The sequence below is a fragment of the Pantherophis guttatus genome, chromosome 7 (genome assembly GCF_059756535.1).
Source record: "Pantherophis guttatus breed Tessera chromosome 7, ASM5975653v1, whole genome shotgun sequence".
Lineage (NCBI taxonomy): Eukaryota > Metazoa > Chordata > Lepidosauria > Squamata > Colubridae > Pantherophis > Pantherophis guttatus.
The window spans coordinates 88,500,803-88,520,878 of record NC_142069.1 but is presented as its reverse complement, the minus strand read 5'-3'; the positions used below and the strand labels follow the sequence as shown (position 1 = coordinate 88,520,878).

The 20,076-nt window shown below is 42.4% G+C and overlaps 1 protein-coding gene across 22 annotated transcripts in view; it reads left to right on the top strand.

Annotated features, from left to right (window-relative positions):
- Positions 1 to 20,076, top strand: part of MAGI2 (membrane associated guanylate kinase, WW and PDZ domain containing 2) — a 630,648-nt gene that overhangs the window by 199,678 nt on the left and 410,894 nt on the right. For 4 of the 22 annotated variants that reach the window (XM_087873404.1, XM_087873403.1, XM_087873402.1 and 1 more), the window contains exon 1: positions 13,954 to 14,394. The exons of the other annotated variants lie outside the window; for them this stretch is intronic. The gene's annotated coding sequence lies outside the window, so the exon portion shown is untranslated. Of the gene's footprint in view, positions 1 to 13,953; positions 14,395 to 20,076 lie in introns of those variants that run through there. 22 annotated transcript variants of the gene reach the window in all.

The following is a 20,076-nucleotide window of genomic DNA, read 5'->3' as shown; positions in this document are numbered from 1 at the left end:
CTCACGGTCAGAAAATGTCTTCCCATCCTAGGTTACGTTTCAAAAAAAAAAAAAAACTGTTAATTGACTTGCATGATCTCTTTGATACTTTTTTTTAAAATCCTTCCACTGAAACGTTTGTCCTGAAAATATTGCTGTTCATTCATTTTATGATTGCATGTTGAAATGATTTGGCATTTTATGATTGCATGTTGAAATGATTAGAGCCTTGGTGGCACAGCAGACTAAAGTGTTGTTAAGTAACACCAGCTGCCTGCAATTACTGCAAGTTCAAATCTCACCAGGCTCAAGGTTGACTCAGCCTTCCATCCTTCCGAGGTAGGTAAAATGAGGACCCGGATTGTGGGGGCAATAAGATGACTTTGTATAAAAAAGAACACCGCTTTGGGGGGGGGGCAAAAGCCCTACTAAGCAGATATATACAAAAGTATGAAGCCTATTGCTTAACGCATTGTAAGCCGCCCTGAGTCTCCGGAGAAGGGTGGCATATAAATCGAGCCAATAAATAAATCAACAAATAAATCAATAAAGTGCGTCCCACTCTTTCCATTGTCTTAGGCATATTACAAGGGTGACCAATTTGCTTTCTGAATTTGCACCTAGAAAACTCTCCAGAATATGACCGGGTGCAGTTACTTCCCCAGCGTATTGTTCCGTGCCTGTTTTTTCCAACCCCAGTCGCAGATGAAGAAAGATATTCTCGCAAAAGCTTTGAATAATATCTCCGTACCCACTGAAAATATTTCTTTAAAATCTAGGTCGCCTACTGTTAAGATCTGCAAGTTTTGTATTTTAATTTGGTTTGCCTGTACGGCATCAACTATGCAGCTTTAAAAAAAAAAGAACAAAGTAATTAGGTTGGGTGCATAACGAAGCAATCGTTATCCTTTCTGTTTTGTTTTCTGCTTTGGAAGGAGAAAAGCTAATGAGAAGGTGGAACAGAGAGCTCTGGCCAGCGCAAGTGAACAGAAATGATTGGAATTAGTTTGTGTGATTGTTAGTCAACCATTAATAAGGTGGAGCAGCTCAGTTGCCCGTTCACTTTCACAGCAATAGCCCTTAGACTTATATACCGCTTTACAATGCTTTATAGTTATCTTTTTTTCTTAAAATGTTTTTTATTTTGAAAACATTAAAAACAAAAGTTATATACATATCACTTTTCCCTTCAGCTACTGTTCTGTTCCCGTCCCACACGCACACACACCAACAGACGTTCAAGAGTTAAAGACCAAACCAGCTGGCAAAATCCTTTTCCTTATGATAACGGAACTTGGCAACAACCTAGTGGCTGCCTGCCAAGAGTTTATTACTTACGAAGAGGAGAGATAACTTCTCCCCACTTCTGGTACATCAAAAGAAACAGCTCAATAATTACGGAGTTAATCAAGTCCAGAGATAATCCAGCAAAGTCTATAGCAAAAAGTCCGGCAATGCAGAATGGCGTGGAAGCTTTCAGCTTTGTTCGTCACAAGGTTTGACTGGCCACCATGCTCCCTTTTATACCCTGTGGGGTGTGGTCCAGTGACTCAGCCTAATCTCAGGCATGCCTTTTCTTCTGTTGCGCGCGCTTATCTCTGCGACGCTGGCGTGGATCCAGCCAAGATTCATTATCCTCATCACTGTCCATCTGTGGCTGTGTGGACGTGTGGACGTGCTTGGCCCCGGCCCTATCTCTTGCCCTTCGGCGGACACCGAAGGCATTGCCAGAGAGGAGGGTCCTGGAGAGGGAGGCCTTGCCAACTCCTCTCCTTCAATCTCGGAGTCCTCTCCTGCCGATGACACAGGCTCAGTTAACGGAGCCACAACAGCTACTTCGAAGTGATCCTTTCTTACTATTTACATCTATTCACACATATTTTAACTTTATCTTATTCAACAATTTATTTTCCATCATTCTTTCTTTCTTTCATCTAGATTGTACTTTGATCTTCAGCATTTTTTCTCCCCTCTCTCCTTTCTTCCTCTTTCTCATTTTTCCTATTCTCCAACCATTCATACCACCTACACCACACTTCGTAATCTCCTGTATCCTCTTTCTCCTTGATTTCTTTTGTTCATTTGTACATAAGTAGCCCGCATATGCGCAACTATGCGCAAAATTGGAAGAAGGAAATCTTACCATCAGAAGAAGATTTAATTAGGACAATCTTAAGAGTGCGCAGAGATGGACAAATATAGTTATCTCTAAGTGGTTTACAGAGTCAGCATATTGCCTCCCCCCTCTCCCCACCATCACCACAATCTGGGTCCTCATTTTACCAATCTCAGAAGGAGGGAAGGCTGAGTCAACCCTGAGCCGGTCAGAATCGAACTCCTGACAGTGGGCAGAATTTCCCTACAATACTGCATTCCAACCACTGTGCCACCAAGAAGAAGAAGGAGAAAGGGAACAAGAGAAGGAGGGAGGGAGGACCTACACGTTTCTCCCCCCCCATAGCCCATTTTTGCTCCCAGGGGGGTGCAGGAGGCCAAGTTCTGCCTGTCACACCCCCTGGCCACGCCCACCATGGCCATGCCCACCCAGCCGGTCATTAGGACAGAGAACCGGTTATTAAATTATTTGAATCCCACCACTGCACAAATCCTTTCTTGAAGGTTATTGACCTAATGCATAGATAGTCCTCGCCTTAAGACCACAACTGAGCCCCAAAACCTCCATTGCTAAGCGAGACAGTTGTTAGCTGAATGTTGCCCCATTTTACGACCTTTCTTACCACAGTCCTTAAGTGAATCGCTGCAGCTGTTAAGTTAGTAACACGGTTGTTAAGTGAATCTGGCTTCCCCAAGTCACATGATCCCGGGACACTACAACCGTCATAAATACGAGTCAGTTGCCAGGCTTCTGAATTTTGATCACGTGACCACGGAGGTGTTGCAATGGTTGTAAGTCTGAAAAAGGGTTGTGTGAGTCGCTCTTTTCAGTGTCGTCATAACTTTGAACGATCACTAAAGTGAACTGATATAAGTCGAGGATCATCTGTAATCCTGAATAAATACACATGGGCTTTTCTATTGCCTATTTTAATGTTCCTCTGGACACACTATTGGTAGGTAGATTAAATGAGAGTTTTTATTGTGAACATTTTTGCCCTTGCAAGTCTAAGCAAGTCTCGAGTCTTTGCTTGTATTACGGTGTCCATTGTACAATATTCTGAGAAGTGCTTTTCTTTCCCTAATTATTTCCAGATTTGAGGATCATCTAAAGAGATTGTTTTTAGGGGATATTAGCTTAGTAAAATAAAATTTTAATTCTTTTAAAAGATTTTAAAATTCTTTTAAAATTTTAAAATCTTAAGTTCCGGAGTTCGCAGTATGTCTGCTTCTTTTTTTACTAATATACCTGGAACTCATATTTTTAGAATAGTTTGTAATATATCTCTATCTCTATCTCTATCTCTATCTCTATCTCTATCTCTATCTCTATCTCTATCTCTATCTCTATCTCTATCTCTATCTCTATCTATCTATCTATCTATCTATCTATCTATCTATCTATCTATCATCTATCTGTTTATGTAAGTTTTCACGGGTATATATGTGTGTACAGTTAATATCTCGGGTTTCTTCCCGTGTAATTGTAGACATATCCTTAAAAGGGTAGTAGCGACGTTTCGACAAAATCGCATTCGTCATCTTCAACTTCATCAACTTCAGCCAGAAGATGACGAATGCGATTTCGTCGAAACGTCGCTACTACCCTTTTAAGGATATGTCTACAATTACACGGGAAGAAACCTGAGATATTAACTGTACGCACATATATACCCTTGAAAACTTACATAAACATATAGATAGATAGATAGATAGATAGATAGATAGATAGATAGATAGATAGATAGATACACACACACACACATATATATATATATCTCCAGGGATGGGCTTCAAAAATTTTAGCAAGGGGTTCTCTGCCCAGTTGCTGGGTGGGTGTGGTCATAGTGGGCGTGGCCTAGTTGGCCGCCTGCACCACGGCGGGGGGGTGTGCATTTTTGTCCTCCCTGGGCTCTGGAGGCTTTTCTTGAGCCTCCGGGAGGCCCTCTGGAGGCCGGAAACGGGCCCCTTTTCTGGCCTTCCCAAACTTCTGGTAGGCCCGTTTTTCGTCCTCCCCGAGCCTCCACGCGCACCCTGCACTTACTTGCATACAAAACAGGCCGTGTGGGGACTCCTGGGAGGGGCGGGGTAGGGTGAGCGGGGCCAGACAGGAGTTGGGATTTGCGGGCTCTCTGAACTGCACAGAACCTTAGCTAGAGATTCTCCCAAACCCCTGCGAACCCCCCAGCTTTCCGCCCCTGTATATATCTTACATTTGGTGTTGTGTTGCTTTGTAATAATTTTTGGCAATGTATTCACAGTCGCCATCCATTTCCTTCCCCCTCCCCACCCCCCTTTATTTATAATGCTGGAACGGTGCCATAAAAAAGAAATTTCATTTCATTTCGATACCTCCTCCCGCTATCAATAGCCGAAAATGTGGATAAAGCATCTGGGTTTTTAAAAGTCAAACTTCGCTCGAAGCCTATATTTTCCATATCTAAATATAAAATATTTAACTCCATTCAACAATTACGGCGCTGATAAAACACCCTGGCGAGGCTGAAGGCTTTTAAAAGTCTACAAATAGAAATATTTTAGAGGCAGGTTATGAGTTGTATACGATCGTAAAAGAATACGGGTGCTTTGTTTCACGATACTGCAAATCTTGAGAATAGGAATATAAGAAAAATGAATGGTAAGATGTAAAGAGGGTTTTTTTACATTTATCTGTTAGACTTAAATCAGTCTTTGAGGGGAAAGCAGATGTATTAAAAGAGTGCATTTATAGAATATTGATGTTTTTTATCCTGTTGCAGTATGGAAGTATTCTCATGACAATCAGAAATTTTGTAAGGTTTAGGTGCTAAGATTGTAAACACTGCAATGGTGGGTTCCTCTCGGTTCCGCCCAGTTCCGCTGAGCCGGTAGCGGTGATGATATGACGTCACCGAACCGGTTCTGCCCCCCCCCCCGATCAAAAGGTCGGCAGTTCAGCAGTTCGAATCCCTAGTGCCGCGTAACGGGGTGAGCTCCCGTGACTTGTCCCAGCTTCTGCCAACCTAGCAGTTTGAAAGCAGGTAAAAAATGCAAGTAGAAAAATAGGGACCACCTTTGGTGGGAAGGGAACAGCGTTCTGTGCGCCTTTGGCGTTGAGTCATGCCAGCCACATGACCACGGAGACGTCTCTGGACAGCGCTGGCTCTTTGGCTTTGAAACTGAGATGAGCAACGCCCCCTAGAGTCGGGAATGACTAGCACATGTGTGCGAGGGGAACCTTTAGTGGTACCTTATGGTTAAATATTTATTTTCTTTCGGGAGCAGGCATCAGAATTTCCTTTTTCTTAATGTGTGCCAGTGTGTTCACAGAAAAAAGTGACAATAAAGGTTTATCCTATCCTATCCTATCCTATCCTATCCTATCCTACCCTACCCTACCCTACCCTACCCTACCTTATCATTCAGCTGCCTGCAATTACTGCTAGTTCGAATCTCCCCAGGCTCAAGGTTGACTCAGCCTTCCATCCTTTCTAAGGTAGGTAAATTGAGGACCCAGTTTGTGGGGGCAATAAACTGACTTTGTATAAATATACAAAAGTATGAAGGCTATTGCTTAACGCATTGTAAGCCGCCCTGAGTCTCCGGAGAAGGGCGGCATATAAATCAATTTTTTTTTTAAAAAATCCTATCCTATCCTATCCCATCCTATCCTATGAAAATTAATAAAAGTTACATATGATACATATTGATACCTATGTAGAATTGACTTGTTCATTGAGCTTGTCATTAAATCTGGGCCATGTAGCAACATAATGTGCCATCTACTCATTTTGGGGCTAGAAAACTTTCAAAAATGAAGAAGTAACGTCAGGGGTGAAATCCTACCGGTTTGGACCGGTTTGGGTGAACCGCTAGGAATTATGGGCATCAGTTCGCCGAACCAGTAGTAATTATCCCTCCTTGGCCCCACCCACACCTGGCCGGTCGCCACTCACCTCTTCCAGCCGCTCGATATTCCACAGAATTCAACGTTAAATGCAGCAGAGAGAATGCTAACTTTTCGCCCTCCATTCAGAACAGAGCTGCTGCAACCTGTCCCTTTTAAGGTAGTCCCCAGGAGGGAGGGGGCCGGGGTGGGAGCAGCTGGAAGGGAGCCGTTTTCGTGAAAGGCAGGAAAATGGGGAAGGGGATTTTCCTGCCTGTCATCCATTCCTCAATCTCAGCACAGACTGAGGGAAGGATGGTAGGCAGGAATATCCCCCTCCCCATTTTCCTGCCATTCGCGACAAGGAGTGGCTGGGAGGGGAGGGGCCGGTGAGGAGCCCCTCGATGTGAGTGATGTTGAGTTGGCCATGCCCACCCAGTCACATGACCTCCCCCCCTCCAACAAGCCATGAACACAGAACCGGTAGGGGAAATTTTCTAATTTCACCCCTGAGTAATGCGTCTCATGACTGCATTCCTTAAAAATCAGGGGATTGAATCCAGTGACGGAGTAGCATGGTCTTCTTTGCTGTAGCTCAACTTGATCAAAACAAAAGTCTTCTTCAAATGACCAATTCAACATTTTAGGAAACCTAGTTCGACATCACGTTGAGACCTTTAAATGTTTTTCTTTCTGAAATTTTATTAACGCGCCTGTAAATTTGAAACCAAAACAAAGCTGTAACAGAATGAGACAAATCACATGAGGTTTTTTTTAAAAAAATAAAACTTCTATTTTTTTTTTTTACAGAGCCAGCATAAAAAGTATATTGTACATCCCACTTTAAACATTCTTTGGAGGGCCCAATAGACTTGGAGTAACATGTTCTAATGAATGGCTTAATTGTTTACATCCTACAATGCATATTTTACATTTTTTTTTAGTTTGATTTTCCAAAATCAGATATTCCAATTCTTCTAAAAACATTATCTTCCTTCCTTCCTTCCTTCCTTCCTTCCTTCCTTCCTTCCTTCCTTCCTTCCTTCCTTCTTTCTTTCTTTCTTTCTTTCTTTCTTTCTTTCTACCTTTCTTTCTCTTTCTTTCTCTCTTTCTCTTTCTTTCTCTCTTCCTTCCTTCCTTCCTTTTTTGTTTGTTTGTTTTTCTTTCTACCTTTCTTTCTTTCTTCCTTTCTCCTTTTTTTCTTTCTTTGTTTTTCTATCTTTTTCTTCCTTCCTTCCTTCCTTCTTTCTTTCTTTCTTTCTACCTTTCTTTCTACCTTTATTTTTCTTTCTTTCTGTCTTCCTTTCTTTTTTCTTTCTTTCTTTCTACTTTCCTTCCTTCCTTCCTTCTTTCTTTCTACCTTTCTTTCTACCTTCCTTCCTTCCTTCCTTCTTTTTACCTTTGATTCTTTCTTTCTTTCTTTCTTTCTTTCTCTCTCTCTCCCTCCCTCCCTCCCTCCCTCCCTCCTTTATCTTTCCTCTCCATACCCTCTAAGACATATAAAAAATAAAATGCAGATTGGCAACTTTTACTTGTCATTTTCCAAACCAAAAGCATGATTGTGTTCTGTATATTATTCATCCATTTTTAGCCCTATGAAGCTGATCTCATCAGGAAACTAATTCTACCAGAAAACACGAACTAAACTTCATTGAGATAGACCATAATAAGTGAATCTTGCAAACCTGCCTGTATGTTTTCCGTCTCTTCCTTTCAAATACAGTGGAGTCAGGAGGGAGCCAGTCTTGTCCAAATACTTTCACACCTTCCAAGGCTTAACTCATGTTTCTCCACCTGTTGTTGTCCTAATGGCTTCTGGTTGGCTTTTCCAAGGTCATCTCCGAGGCTCCCTACAGACATAACTAGCCATGTGTGGCTACCTAGCTAATTTTCGTTACCCAATAATTGGAGTGAATAAGTGGTGCGGTGGCCTAGATATAGAGCTCTTGCCTCATAATCAGGAGGCTGTGAGTTTGATCCTAGGTGGAGGCAGATATTTCTCTCTCTGGGCACAATGAGAATATATCTGCTGAATAAAACTCTGCATTGGCGACAGGAAGGGCCTCCGGCCAGTAAACACTCAGCTCCATTTAGTTGCCCAAACTCCACTCCACAAGGGATAATGGGGTCATTAAAAGAAGACGAATAATTGGAGTGAACCTCAAAAGAGACTCTGCCTGGTCCCATCTTTGAGTTGATTAGTCTCCGTTTTGTATTTTCCTTATGCCTTCTGGAACTTTTCTGATCCTTGAGTACCAGATGGGAACCATCTTGTTGTTTTGAGAACTGTCTCTTGTGTCTTCTTACAAATCATTATTCTGGTAGCTTTCCTCCTTGCCGCATAAACTGAAATCTTTCCAAACGGTGGAAAGTTAAACACTGTAGCAACGAGGTTTATGATTTCTGCTTGGAACTTGTCTTTGGATTTTTGCACTGAGCTGGGTATTTTTATTTATTTATTTATTAGTTTGTCAAACATGGACAGATAGCAGGTATGAATATCCATATATGGGTATGAATGAAAGAAATGAGTACAAATAAATGAGGGACAGTAGGACAGGGACGGTAGGCATGGTGGTGCGCTTATGCACCCCCTCTTATGGACCTCTTAGGAATGGGGTGAGCTCCACGGTAGACAGTTTGAGGCTGAAGCTGTGAGGGTTTGAGGATGTAACAAGAGAGTCAGGTAGAGCATTCCAGGAATTGACCACTCTGTTGCTGAAGTCGTATTTTCTACAATCAATTTTGGAACGGTTTACCTGGAGTTTGAATTGATTGTTTGCCCGTGTATTATTGCGGTTGAAGCTGAAGAAGTTGTTGACAGGTAAGACGTTGTAGCAGACAATTTTGTGTTACTGTGCTTAGATCATACCGCAGGCGGCGCTGTTCCAGATTGTCCAAGCCCAAAATTTTAAGTCTGGTGGCATAGGGAATTCTATTGTGAGCAGAGGAGTGGAGGACTCTTCTCGTGAAATACCTCTGGACCCGCTCAATCGTGTTAATGTGAGATATACAGTGTGGATTCCAGGCAGACGAGCTGTGTTCGAGAATTGGCCTGGCAAAGGTTTTGTATGGCCTAGTTAGCAATACAATGTTACCGGAGAAGAAGCTTTGCAAAATTAGGTTAACAACTCTTTTTTTTTTCCCTCCAATTTTTATTTATAAGCACAAACTAAACAGAACAATGAAACGTACAAAACATAAAAACATATAAACATCCATTTCAATACATGTCCAGTTTATCTCAACTATCATATACATTTCTCTTTGTATTTTGACTCTTCCTTATTTGGTCCTTCCCTTTTGTCTATCTAATATTGATCTTTGTTGACCTATTTCTGTTCTTTGTTTCCATCATATTATATTTGGTCATTTTATTTACTTCCTATTGCTTCATCTCTTTCCTATCTTTCAACCAACAATACCACTTTTCCCATACTAAGTAAAAGTCATGTTCTTCCCTATTTTGTAATTCCTTTGCAAGTCTATCTAATTCCGCACATTCCATAATTTTATTGATTACTTTACCTGGTGTTGGTATATCACTACTCTTCCAGTGTTGTGCGTATAGTATTTGTGCTGCTGTTATCATATGTATAATTAAATAGGTTGTTTCTTTTTCATAGTATCCATTCACTATGCCTAATAAGAAGCTTTCTGGTCTTAGTTCTATCTTTTGGTGTGTTATTTCCTCTATTTGTATTTTGATCCTTTGCCAATATTGTTTCGCCATTGGGCAGGTCCACCACATATGGTAATAGGTGCCTTTGTGGTGGTTGCATTTCCAACATGTTGATGGCGTGCCGGGGAACATTCTTGCCACTCTGGCTGGTGGCAAGTGCCACCTATAAAACATTTTATAGAGATTTTCTTTATAGGGTACAACTTAAATATAAGGTTAACAACTCTTAATGCCTTTTTGGCAATTCTGTTACAGTGAGCTCTGGAGCTTAGATCATTAGAAATGAGTACTCCTATGTCCTTGACAGAGTGAGGGTCGTCTACGAGGTCGTATCCGCCCAACTTGTATTTGGTGTTTTTGATTTTTATTGCCAAAGTGTAGGACAGAGCATATGCTGGATTGGAAGGAAACAGATCCAAAATTGGGGCGGGGAGGGAATTTCATAGAAAATACAAGAAAGGATTAGCTCTTCTTGGGCACATTGTTCTGCTTTGGGACACACTAAAGAAGGATCACAGATTGCTCAAAAGGAAGATGAAACTGTGGAGATACAATCGTAGCCTAAATCTCTTATGACCACCAGAAAAATCTGTATGTACTGAAAACTCAAGAGATGAGCTGGACTTTGTATCGTCAACACAAGAACCATTAAGTCCAGCAGATACCTGCATTGGATCCTAGAGCTGGGAATAGAAATATTTAAACATAATTACTAACCTGATAAAGAGATCAGGAGCGTGAGAATTCAGAAGTCTCTCAGAATCCAGGAGCCTCTAGGTACAAATCATTTTAAATATAAGGAAAGTCAATCATAGCCAGTTCAAATCATCCCTAAGAGATGTCACTCTACATGAGTTAGAATTGAATTAAATTTCTGCTCATGCCTTGGTTTATTTCTAATTCGCCCAAATCCGAATAGAATTTTGCTCTAGTTGAGTTCAATTCTTGGCTATAGGACAGATGTTAGAATAGAATAACAGAGTTGGAAGGGACCTTGGAGGTCTTCTACTCCAACCCCCTGCTTAGGCAGGAAACCCTACACCACTTCAGACAAATGGTTATCCAACATCTTCTTAAAAATTTGCAGTGTTGGAGCATTCACAACTTCTGGAGGCAAGTTGTTCCACTGATTATTTGTTCTAACTGTCAGAAAATTTCTCCTTATTTCTAAGATGCTTCTCTCCTTGATTAGTTTCCACCCATTCCTTCTTGTTCTACCCTCAGGTGCTTTGGAGAGTAGCTTGACTCCCTCTTCTTTGGGGCAACCCCTGAGATATTGGAAGACTGCTATCATGTCTCCCCTAGTCCTTATTTTCAGGAAACTAGACATACCCAGTTCCTGCAACTGTTCTTCATATGTTTTAGCCTCCAGTCCCCTAATCCTCTTAGTTGCTCTTCTCTGCACTCTTTCTAGAGTCTCTGCATCATTTTTACATCGTGGCGACCAAAACTGGATGCAGTATTCCAAGTGTGGCCTTACCAAGGTATTATAAAGGGGTATTAACAGATGTCTCTTGAGTTTTTTTCCTTGACAGCCATATGGAACTGGTTCAGTATTGCCAATTTATTATCTCTCCCTCCCCCCCCCAAGCTTCTCAATCTAGACCGTGGTCATGAATTTCCCTCCCGGTCTGCCACCTGAATGCAATGGTTGAACCCTGCTTAGCTTTTTCAAGATGAACCATTTTTTTTTCTTTAATTTATATGCTGCCCTTCTCCGGAGACTCAGGGCGGCTTACAATGCGTTAAGCAATAGCCTTCATCCTTTTGTATATTTATGCAAAGTCAGCTTATTGCCCCCACAATCTGGGTCCTCATTTCACCTACCTTTGAAAGGATGGAAGGCTGAGTCAACCTTGAGCCTGGTGAGATTTGAACTTGCAGTAATTGCAAGCAGCAGTTGTTAATAACAGTGCTTTAATCCACTGTACTACAGGCTCTTGTAGTACAATTTGACTTCATGTTCCCACCTGCTATTCTCCAAAGCACCTGAAGGCAAGACAAGAAGCAATGGATGGGAACTAAATCAAGGAGAAAAGCAACCTAGAACGAAGGAGAAATTCCCCGACACTGAGAACAATTAATCAGTGCAACAGCTTGTCTTTGGAAGCTGTGAGTACTCCAACACTGGAGATTTTTAAGAAGAGACTGGACAACCACTTGTGTAGAATTGTATAAAGGTCTCCTGCTTAAGCATATGGGTGAAACAGAAGTCCTCCAAGGTCAAAGGGACCACCTTTGGTGGGAAGCAGTGATGGGATTCAGCCGGTTCGCACCACTTCGGGAGAACCGGTTGTTAACTTTCTGAGCAGTTTGGCAAACTGGTTGTTGGAAGAAATCATTAGGGCAGAGAACCGGTTGTTAATATGGTTTTATAAGGGTTTTAGAATGGGGATTTTAAATTCGGCCACAATTGAATTATTTTAATATGGTTTTTAAATTTGTCTTGTATATTGTTTTATTATGGCTGTTCACTGCCCTGAGTCCTTCGGGAGAAGGGCGGTATAAAAATATAATAAAATAACATTTATTTATTTATTTTATTTTATTAAATTTCTATACTGCCCTACTCCCGAAGGACTCAGGGCGGTGAACAGCCACAGAATAAAACACATAAATACAAAAATTTAAAATAGAATAAAAACGAATTAAATAATTTGGCTGAACAAATTTAAAATACCCCCATAATTTCAAACAAATTAAAATTTATATTTAAAAAGGGGGAGAAGATTTAGGCCAGTCCAGCTTGATGAAATAAAAAAGTCTTAAGCGCGCGACGGAAGGTGCGCAGATCCGGGATCCTCCGTATCTCCGGGGGGAGCTCGTTCCAGATCGTAGGTGCCCCCACAGAGAAAGTGCTCCCCCTAGGGGCCGCCAGTTGACATTGTTTGGCCGACGGCACCCGGAGGAACCCCTCTCTATGGGAGCATACTGGCCGATGAGAGGCTATTGGTGGTAGCAGGCGGCCCCGTAGATAACCAGGTCCTAAGCCATGGAAAATAAATAATAAATAAATTTGAATCCCACCACTGGTGGGAAGGGAACAGCATTCTGTGCACCTTTGGCGTTGAGTCATGCCGGCCACATGACCACAGAGACGTTTTCGGACAGCGCTGGCTCTTCGGCTTTGAAATGGAGATGAGCACCACCCCCTAGAGTTGGGAACAACCAGCACATGTGTGCGAGGGGAACTTTTACCTTTACCTTTATTCTGCTCTGATCCTGCATCCGATAGGCGATATTCCTTTGAGTAAGTGGTAGATCACATCTGGGTTGTTGGCAAGGACGTAGATCTTCCTTAAGCATGATTGACACCCTACCAAAGTGTTTCCTAAGTCGTCGGAAGAGAGATGATACAGCTTGAGCTGTGCCAAAGTAACAATATAATCAGCCAGAACACTCTGAGTTAACATGCCTGGTTTTCTCCCTAAATGCGCTAGGCTTAAAAAAGGTAAAGGTAAAGGTTCCCCTCGCAGATATGTGCTAGTCGTTCCTGACTCTAGGGGGCGGTGCTCATCTCCGTATCAAAGCCGAAGAGCCAGCGCTGTCCGAAGACGTCTCCGTGGTCATGTGGCCGGCATGACTCAACGCCAAAGGTGCACGCAACGCTGTTCCCTTCCCACCAAAGGTGGTCCCTATTTTTCTATTTGCATTTTTGACGTGCTTTCGAACTGCTAGGTTGGCAGAAGCTGGGACAAGTCACGGGAGCTCACCCCATTATGCGGCACTCAGGATTCGAACCGCTGAACTGCCGACCTTTTGATCGACAAGCTCAGCGTCTTTGCCACTGAGCCACCGCGTCCCTTCATTACATTTAGGAGGTGCCAAATATTCCCCATTGGCGTCTTAGCCACTGAGCTAGGCTTCCATTCCTGCAAAGGTGTGTGAGCTGTCAACCCATCCTTCCCCTATGAGAAATTTAATTAAACATCTCCCCTCCACACCCCTCCTCCTCCTCTCCCCCACCCCTCCCCCTTCCTTGATAATTGGGCGGGCGATAAAAGGGGGAAACGTGCCATAAAATATTTAATTCCCTCTTGCCCAGAGTTAGATCTCCCTCCCCCCCCGCCCCTTCGTTCTTTTGTGATGCAAATGACTCCCAGAATCTCATCCTTTTGCCTCTTCTGCTTTTTTTTAAGAGTTGGAGAGGTCAGCTGACTGCCACCCAGCTAGGTCCTTTTATCTCAGGGAAAGCGAGAGTAATAGGTAGAGATGGGCGAGGAGAGGTCATTGGCGGCTGCTCAGAAGCGTCAAGGATCTTGAATGAAGAGAGAGAGAGAGAGAGAGAGAGAGCTTGGGATTGGGAGAGAGAGGGAGAGAGAGGGAGGGAGGGAGGGAGGGAGAGAAGGAAGGAGGGAGAGATGAAGAGGGCTTTGCTTGCTGCCGCTGCTGTTGTGTTGTGTTCTTGCTGTCTTTGCTGTGCTTTGGGGAGGACTGACAACAAAAGCGCCCATCTGCAGTTTGGTGCTGCGCGCCTGGCTTAAAGCAGAAAATTCTAGACACCCCTGGTTGGAGAGAGAGAGAGAGAGAGAGAGAGAGAGAGAGAGAGAGAGAGAGAGAGAGAGAGAGAAAATAAAAGGAAAAAAAAGAAGAAGTCTGGAGCCCATCTGAGCCTTGGGAGAAGATTCTCTCTCTTTTTTTTTTTTCTTCTTTTTCTTTTCTTCTTCCCTTCTAAAATGGGTTGGATCAGTATAGGCGGCTTCAAGATCAGGAGGAGGAGGAGGCAGACGGGCTGAAGCAAGGCCACGGCAAGGTAGGGGGAGAACGGCGGAGAGGGGTGGGGGGGGAGAGAGGAGGGGAAGGGAGGGCGCCTGGGGTGTGGGGTTTTCTCTCCCTTCGGATTGCTTTTTCCGCTCTCGGGTCACTTGAAGGAGGATGGACGGAGGCATTGCCCAGGCAGGCACAAGGCATTTTGGAATTTGGATTTTGCTGCTTGGATGCGGAGCAGAATTGAGGGAGCCGGTCTGGATCCCTGAGTCTTGCAGAGGCATATTTGAGGATGCTGCTAAGGGGCTGCATCACTATTCCTTCCTCTCTTTCTCTCTCTCTCCTTATCTTTCATTCACAAAATAGTAGGTAGCAGTTGTCAGGGAAAAAGATCCCCAAATAAACCCCTCAAAAGCAGCTCAGGTCTACGTCAGGAAGGCAAAGCCAAGTAAAAGGACCCAATTTTCACAGCAACACAATTTTGACTTTGCCCGGCTGAGGTTAGGATCTGATCAGCACCGCCAGCCGCGGAAGAAGGAGGAAGGGTTTTATTGAGATGGTCGGTCCATTGTTTGCAAAAAAAAAAAGATGAGTAACTTTTGAGGACTTCCTTGTTCGGCAAATACCCAAAATCTGCCTGGTCTTTAAAAAAAACCCCTGCTTTTCTGGCTTTGGTGTAAAAGCTCAGGATGAGTTGAAAGGGATTTGCTCGCTTAAGGGACCCAAGGAGAACGTAAAAGCTAACGACAAGGGAGAAAAAGGCAAGAATTTTAGCTTCCAAATCCCTCTCTCCATCTTTTGATTTATTATTTACGGTCGTGTAGTAAGGCGCGCGTGCTACAGCATTAACATGCTTTGGGTTTTTTGTATTTTGTTTTCCTCCGGGGGTAAATAATGGCTTTTCCTTCTTTGTTTTTTTTTTGTTCTTGAACATGCTTTTTTGGGGGCTGGTTTGTGCATTTCCCGAGCAGCGACCACAACAAAAAGACGTTTGCCTCTGAACACATAGAGGCTTTTGTGTGTATCATGTTAACTGGTCTACAGATCGCCTATTGTGTGTGCGAGGTTATGCTCTGCTTGCTTCTGAAGCAAACTGCCTGGGGGATTTTGGGGGAAAAAGCAAAAAAAAAAAAAAAGAAGAAGAATCAGGGATAGAAAACCGAACCTGGTTGTGTTTGATGTTTTGGGTCTCTGAAAAATACAGTCAGAAAGCCAAAATTCCTGCCAGCTTTTTCTCCCTTCCAAATCTGCAGCAAATCGGCTGCAGAGAGAAAGAGAGAGAGAGGGTGGGCTTCGAAGCCCTCCGAGAAATCAGATTTTTAATGGGCCTTTTTCAATTTTTCTCAGTAAGGGGTGACTGACTAGATGCCCCCCCCCCCTTTTTTTTTTTTTGGCCTGAACCAAAGGCGCCGTTTTGGACACCGCATACACTGGATCTTTTTCTGATGAACCTGGCTGAAAAAAATGGCTCCACATTTCTTCTTTGGGTACCAAGAAGATGGTTTTTCACAGCCGTGCATTTTCTCTGAAGTGTTATTGGTCGGAAGAAATTGGCCAGGATTTTTTTCTATTGGGCGAATGCCGGTTGGAAATCCTGAAACGCTGTGTATTTGCCCGGGATACCTTCAGCTGGGTTCAGGATAAGGTTATGGGTATTTTCCTTGGCAATATGATCCAAAAGGCAGGAGATATTTGACATTTGAGGGATGTGCATGGCACGTGAATTGGGGGGAAGGAAGGATATGTGTGCCATTCCGTCATGCCTTAGACAGTGTGTGTGCCATGCTTTGAAAGGTATCCATCGGAAATGCAAAGCGGCGTTTTACTATAAGGTGTAACTACCGCCACCCTCTTCTGAGATAAACCTGCTTTAATGGGGAAAAGATCTCTGCCGTGAGATGGAAAGGATTATACTCACACTCAAGATTGTATCTTGGTAGGGAATGTAGAAGCTGCAAAGAAGAGAGGCAAGCAATTTCCCCTCCCCCTTTTAGATTTGTCTATGATTTCTGGACAACTGAGGTTTTTTTAAGGAAGAGAAAGTCCATCAGTGGAGTGTTTTCCTATGTTTTCCATGGGCGATGGGGGCTTTGCAAACCTCTACTAGAATTGGCTTAAAATGGAACAGAACCTCTTTCTCCCACTCCTCCTGCAGTGTTCAGCGTGAGTGAGTGTCATAATATTACCTCCCCAAACAAGTGTGGGCTAGAGAAATGAATAGTTAAGGATAACAGCCTCCAAAAATAGTGTCTGGATTGATTTTGGGGTGTGTGTGTGTAAGAGAGAGAGAGAGAGAAGAAAATTTAGCATTTTAGAAGGCTTTAAAGAGCTTTTCACTCAGTTCTTCTCAGCATCTGCAGATTGCAAATAGTTCCTGCCGGTGTTCGGATCGGATTAGACCCAAGACGAAGAGCATGATTTCCAAAAATTATTTCCCTGATAATAGTGGAAAAGCGAGGCTAATGGTTCAGCGTTAAAGCCACAGACTTTTAGACGGTGCTTATTAATGGCGAAATGTAAACAAAACAACAAAAACACTTTCACTCCTTGGATGCTCCCATTTGTTTTCCCAAAAGTAAAACAAAATAAATAAATGAATTAAAATTTTAAAAAAAATTGCTTTATGCGAAGAAAGGGTAGAATGACGGTGCATTATGGGGGATGCGATTAAAGTTTTCCAAAGGCAGAGAGTTTTTGCCGTCAGAAAGGGCCTTCCTTGGGGAAACGCAATTCCCCGGTTTTACGCAGTGGGGGAAGTCTAAAAATAAAATAAATAAAACCAGGATGGTAATGAAGATACTTCTGTGACGTCACCCGAGAAACTGTGTCTGGAGCCACGTCATGGGGGTCTTCGTAGGCAGGATGGAAAAGAGAAATAAATAAAGCCGAAGCTCATGGATGGCACTTTAAACAGAGGTCGGGGGGGCGGGGGGGGCAAGCGTTTAGATGACAGCCAGTCCAGTTGACTTCCAGTTCATAGTAAATAATGAAAAGCAAACTATAAAGAGGAAATGGTTAATCTTCACATATGAGCTCTGCCAGCTCTCTCTCCTCTTCTCTCTCTCTCCTCTCTGTCTCTTTCTCTCTCCTCTGTCTCTCTCTTCTCTTCATCCTCTTCTCTTACTCTCTCTCTTTCTCTTCTCTGTTACTCTCTTTCTCTTTCCCTCCCTCTTCTCTCTCTCCCCTTCTCTCTCTCTTCTCTTTCTCTCCCTCTGTCTCTCTCTTTCCTCTGTCTCTCCTCTGTTTCTCTGTTCCCTGTTTCTCTCTCTCTTCTCTTTCCCTCCCTCTTTTCTTTCTCTTTCTCTCCCTCTGTCTCTCTCCTCTCTCTCTCCTCTCTCTCTCCTCTGTTTCTCTCTCCTCTTCTCTCTCCTCTCTCCTCTTTCTCTCTTTCTCTCCCTCTCCCTCTCTCCTCTCTCTCTTCTGTTTCTCTCTCCTCTGTTCTCACTCTCTCTCTTTCTCCTCTCTTTCTCTCTTTCTTTTTCCCTCTTCTCTCTCTCCCCTTCTTTCTCTCTTCTCTTTCTCTCCCTCTGTCTCTCCCTCTCTCCTCTCTCTCCCCTCTCTCTCTTCTCTGTTTCTCTCTTCTCTCTCCTCTTCTCTCTTCTCTTTCTTTCTCTCCCTCTCCCTCTCCCTCTCTCCTTTCTCTCCTCTGTTTCTCTCTCCTCTCTCTCCTGTTCTCGCTCTCTCTCTTTCTCCTCTCTTTCTCTCTTTCTCTTTCCCTCCCTCTTCTCTCTCTCCCCTTCTCTCTCTCTCTTCTCTTTCTCTCGCTCTCGCTCTCCCTCTCTCCTCTGTCTCTCCCTCTCTCCCTCCCTGTCTCAGTCTCTCTCTCTCTCTCTCTGAAGAATAAACAGAATGCTAAGTAACAAAAGGCATTGGGAATAAAACAAACACAGTTAAGATGTTAATGACTTAGACCACTCTGCTCACTGTGGATGTGATTGTAATAAGGAATTGTTGAGAACTACAACTGTAATAATCCAGATCTATTTCCTTTTTGCTTTCCTACAAATGGAAAAGGGGAATCGTGCATGTTTTCGTTTCTTTTTTTCCTCTTTAGGAATAAAGGAATAAACATGCAAACAAGCAGAGCATATTAATATATTTTTTAAAAGATCAAATCAGAAGTCACACAAACCCAGATGTTCATGCTGACAAAATATATCTTTCTGAGGAATTTAATCGGTGAAAAATGTTCCACAGATTTCAGTCTGGATATAAGAGGCAAGATGAAAGAAACTCAGAGCAAAAATGTGATTGTTTCATCAGCCAGACATACCCAAACATCTTTCAGGGAACTCTATCTATCTATCTATCTATCTATCTATCTATCTATCTATCTATCTATCTATCTATCTATCATCTATCTGCTTTGGACCACTCACATTCTCTTAGATCTAGGAAGGAGGCAATGGTAAACCACTTCTGAAATCTTGCCAAGAAAACTGCAGAGACTTGTCCAGCCTCTATCTATCTCTACCCCATGTGTCTGTCTGTCTGTCTGTCTGTCTGTCTGTCTTTCTTTCTTTCTTTCTTTCTTTCTTTCCTTCCTACCTTCCTTTCATTCTCTCTCTCTCTCTCTACCTACCCATCCATCCATCTACCTACCTACCTAAGTACCTCTCCTATCTATCTATTATCTATCTATCTATCTATCTATCTATCTATCTATCTATCTATCTATCTATCTATCATGTATCTATCTACCATCTATATCTCACATTATCCATATCTATCTATCTATCTATTTATCTATCTAATCATTATCTATCTATTATCTATCTATCTATCAATTAATCAATCAATCAATCATAGATATCCATCTATCTTCTATCTATCTATCTATCTATCTATCTATCATCTATCATCTATCTATCATCTCTGTCTGTGTGTGTGTGTGTGTGTCTGTCTATCTATCTATCATCTATTATCTATCTATCTATCATCTCTCTGTCTTTCTGTCTGTCTGTCTATCTATCTAATCATTATCTATCTATTATCTATCTATCTATCTATCAATTAATCAATCAATCAATCATAGATATCCATCTATCTTCTATCTATCTATCTATCTATCTATCTATCTATCTATCTATCATCTATCTATCATCTCTGTCTGTCTGTGTGTGTGTGTCTGTCTGTCTGTCTATCTTCTATCTATCTATCTATCTATCTATCTATCTATCTATCTATCTATCTATCTATCAACTCTCTGTCTTTCTGTCTGTGTCTGTCTGTCTGTCTGTCTGTCTGTCTGTCTGTCTGTCTATCTATCTATCTATCTATCTATCTATCTATCTATCTATCTATCTAACATTTGTTTACTATCCTACAAACGCCCTTATGAAGTTTTGCCGTTTAGTTCTGCAGCTTCACTTCAGCCCCGTCCCAGAGATGAATCCTAGTGGTAACCTTGAGTGAGAAGGAACATAGCCATTTGGTAATTATCCTTCTCAACTGAGGAAATGACTACCTCCTATTAGATTTAACATGGCCCAATTTTCTTTTAAACCCAAGGCAAGGAAATAGATTTATCATTTCTTGCAGGTAGGATCACCAGACAGAAAACTATGGATAACTTTAATGGACCAGATAAAAATGAAACCTGGTGATTCTATTTGTATTAGGGGAGGAAAAAAATCATTTGTTCTCAAAATGCGGGTAGAAATACCATCTCAGAGAGCAGTGAGACCACCTAGGAAGCATTTAATGGATCGAAAGATTGGGAAGAGCA